Below are 4,072 nucleotides of genomic sequence, written 5' to 3'. Positions count from 1 at the left end.
GGCTTCTGTGGAGGGGCGGGATTTGTCCACAGACCGCCTTGCCTCCTACCCTCCCCCACATGGCAGGCAGAGCCCCCACCAGCACTCCTACAAGCCGAGGCCCTGCACTCCTACCACTCCTGGCCCCAGGGCACTGGCACAGGCTCCATGTTCCTGCTTGCTGCCACTTGCTCCCTTTCTGCCACTGTTGCCTTTCTCCTGCCATTTCCTCATCCCCACCTCCGGCTGTTCCAGCACCACATCCCAGCTGCTCCTGTAGTCCCAGTGGTACAACTGGGAACCACATGATGCTGTAGTGTGGTGGGTGGGGGGGGCAAGTGGGGAAATAGCGGTGGCAGGTGGGGGGAAGGGGCAGCAAGTGGGTACATGGAGTGCAGTGACAGCCAGGCAGGAGTGTAGGGCCCACACTGGTGCCAGTGCTGGTGGGACCCACAGCAAGGTGACAGGAGCATGGGACCAGGGCTGCCAGGGGCTCTGTGGAGCTGGGCTGCACTGCACAAGCAGGGAAAGGAGGGAGCCAGTCCAGCTCCATAGAACCCCTGCCAGCCCAGGCGCTGAGCTCGTGCCACCTCACTCTGGGCCCCACCAGTGCTGTCCTTGGTGCACCGGTGCAGGCCCTGTGCTCCCGCTGCGCTCCACATGCTTGCTCACTACTCCTTCTCCACTCCTGGCACAGCCATTTCCCTACCAGCCAGCACCATGTAGTTCCCGGCTGCAGTGCCAGGACTGCAGGAGCTAGCCCAGCGACCCCTGAGAACTGGGGCGATCACCCATGGTCCTCCCTTGCCTCCCTCCCCCCCTCCTGCTTATCTGTGTTTCCCTTGGCACAGGGAGGCAGGAACAGTCCCAGGCCAGAAGCCTCCAGAAGCCCCTGCTAGGCAGAGGCTTCTGTCTGGGGCTTGGGGTGTGGAGGGCTTGTGGGGCGAGGGGAGCGGGGGGCATGGGGTCAGGCCGAACTTGCTGCTGTGGCTGTTTAGTTCTGCCCCTGGCTCCCCCTGGGTCCTACTGCCCCTGTCCCCTGTCATCTTTGACAGGCAGCCAGGAGAAGATAAATATTAATTTTCTAAAATTTTTAGGGGTCTGCGGGCCAGGTGGAATGACCTGGTGGGCTGGATCTGGCCCACGGGCCGTATTTTGCCCTCCCCTGATTTACATGCTCATGTTAACTTTACAATAAATATCAGCAGTGGTCTTTAATCCTCTGCAACACCACTCACATGGAAGTGTGAGAGGTGGGGGTGGGATAGCTGAAAGATGTGTGACAAAAGTGGATGCCTGTTTTTTTCTGGGAGAGACAGGATATGATTTTGTTGGGGGAGACCCTGTTGTGTGATTTTTATGGGTGAGGAAAGAGAGCGTGTATGAGACATTTTAGGGGAGGAGATGGCAGGACATCAGTATGAAGAACATGAAAAACAGTACACCAGAGAAATTTTTGCTGCAAAATTATTGTGTTAGTTAGGACAATACCAGTTAGAAATAACTACATACTGGTAATTCTTTTTCACTTTTTCTTCCATTTTAGAAGTTTTTATTTTAATGTTTCCAACTGAACCTGACATATTAAACCCAGTCCTTAAAATTAGCCGTCATAGCAGTTGCTATCAGGTGTTGTTTGCATAGAAAGACTTTTGCAGATAATTTTTTGTTTGCAACTGGTACAAATGCCTACCAAGTGCCTCTATAGCCCGGAGAATAACAAAATTGACCTGGGATTCATCTGTGCTTAGCCAGTTTCTTTATTGTGCTTTTGAATAGACAAAATGACACTTCCCTCCATACAGTTAAAAAACAAATACATGCTCATTTTCCATTGTTATAAAGTATGATTGAGGAAGAGAGCATGTGTCATAGCAGCCTCCCAGAATTTCCCTATTGTCAAATATATCCTGGTCCTGTCACTTGCTTCTGCATTTGTCTCCTGGAGGCTGTGAGCTATGGCAAGTTCCTCAGCATCAGTGTACTGATCTCAGGTATGTTATGATTATGAGTTCAGCTAGCTTAGTCTCAATTTTTTTTCAAGCTCTTTAAAGTGCTTGACTTTCTTTAAAGTTCACAATAACCATGCTGTATACCACTGGCAGGTAGTAAGGAGTTTAGTGCCATTTGAGTGTAATATAAACTCAGACTGTTTGCGCAACCACATCCAGAGTAAGTCCTGGGATTATACACTCTTCCTTCACCCCTTCTGGTCATGTCTGCTGCCTCCTTCCTACCACATGTAAGAGAAGAGGTTTATTGCTGGAACAGAGAAAAGTGCTTCTGTACCTCCATCCCTCTGCCCTGCATTCCTAATAACTATTCTAGAATGCAGCAGTTATATTACAGTTGATTGTGGCTTTTCCCAAGTTACTTCCAAGCTTTAACAGCCTGAGGGTGAATGGGATATTTTTTCTTCCCCTTCCCAACCCCCCTTCAATTTCATTTTCACTTACAGGCTCATGTACTCTTGCTTTTACAAAAAAAGGTGTTTCTGCCCCAAGCCAAAACCTAACTCTTCTCATACTTCTGCTATTATTAAGCACTCTTACTGCAAAAGATGAATCCTTCCCAAGCCTGATCACCAGGGATACAGGTTTTCTGTTTCCCATGGAAAAACAGAGAAAACCAGGGATTTCCTGTTCTTATCAGAGAAAAAATGGATTTTACCTTTTAGCAGAGAAACCAGAGTTCCAGCCTGCAAGAGCTAATTGCAAAAGGGGCGAGAAACTCCCAGCCCCATTGAGAGGGGGAGGGAGAGGGGGAAGGGCAGGGCCTGAGGCTCTCCCTCACCCAAGGCTTGCCTCAGACTCCCTTTCCTTCCTGGAGCCTGTGAGATAAGTGGGACCTGGCTGTTGCAGGGCAGGGCTTGGGGGGAAGCTCGCTGGGGGCTGAGTTGGCCATGGGGAAAGCTGGCTGCAGGAAGCTGGCTGGGGGCTGAGGGAATGGGAAGGTGTTGGGGGGAATACATGAAGTGCCCACAGGTGTGGACCCAGAGCAGCGCAGTATCAGCTTTTCAGGGAAGCTGCACATGGAGGTATAGAGCCCCCTCGGGTCAAGAGCACCACTCCAGGTCCATGTGCTGCCGGCTGGGGAAGCACTCCATGTGCGGTTTTCCCCAACACCTCCCCCTCCTATCCCCCTCCCTCAGCCCCCAGCTAGCTTCCTGCAGGAGTTTCTCTGACAGACACACACACATACGCACACGTGCAGGCACAGACACAGAAACAGTCACACACACCTCAGAAGGTAAGTGTGTGTGGGGGGATGGGGCGGGGTGAGGGAACGGAAATGGGCTGGAGGGAGCCAGTTCAAGAATGGTGGGGGGGTATGTCTCTGTACTGCTCCCAGGAGCAGGGCTGGGGGTGGTGAGAGCAGCAGTGCCCCTCTGTGGGCTGTGCACATGCTGCTTGGACAGACAAATGGACAGGGTTTCACGTGTGGTGGCTGCCACCACCCCACAACAGCACTGCCCTGCCCTGTGCTACTTTGTTGTGGGCAGTTGTGGCTCTGTGGGCAAGTGGCATGAGGCATGTGAGCCCCCTCCCCCATCGGTGCCCTCTGCAGGCTGCACACATGCCACCCAGCTGGATGGAGGGGCAGGCGTCACACACTGCGGCCGCCAGAGCCCCATGCTGCTGCTGCCACACCCCACGCTGCTTGCCCACAAAGCTGCATGTGCAAGTGGCCACAGGAAAGCAGCACAGGGCATGGCAGTGTGGGGCGGTGGTGGCTGCCATGTGTGAACCCCCACCCTCCTCCCGGCTGTCCAGCCATCCGGGCAGCGTGTGTGCAGCCTGCAGAGGAGCACTGCTGCCCTCACTCTCCCAGCTTTGCTCCTGGGAGCAGGCACAGAGACACACTGCCCCCCCACTCCCTTCTTGATCTGGTTCCCCCCAGCCCCTTCCCCCCACACACATTTATCTGCTGGGATATGTGCGTCTGTGTCTGTGCCTGCATGTCTGTGCATGCCTGTGTCTGTGTCTGTGTCAGTGCCTGTGTGTGTGGGGCTGTTGTGGGGGTAGTGAGGGGCATGAGCAGGGCTGGGGAGCTGGAGGGGGGAGTGAGGGGCACCAGCAGGCCTGGCAAGTCT

This window comes from Gavialis gangeticus, unplaced genomic scaffold (genome assembly GCF_001723915.1).
Source record: "Gavialis gangeticus isolate Ggan-Ray unplaced genomic scaffold, GavGan_comp1, whole genome shotgun sequence".
In the NCBI taxonomy this organism is placed as follows: Eukaryota; Metazoa; Chordata; order Crocodylia; family Gavialidae; genus Gavialis; species Gavialis gangeticus.
Note: the sequence above shows the minus strand (reverse complement) of the source record.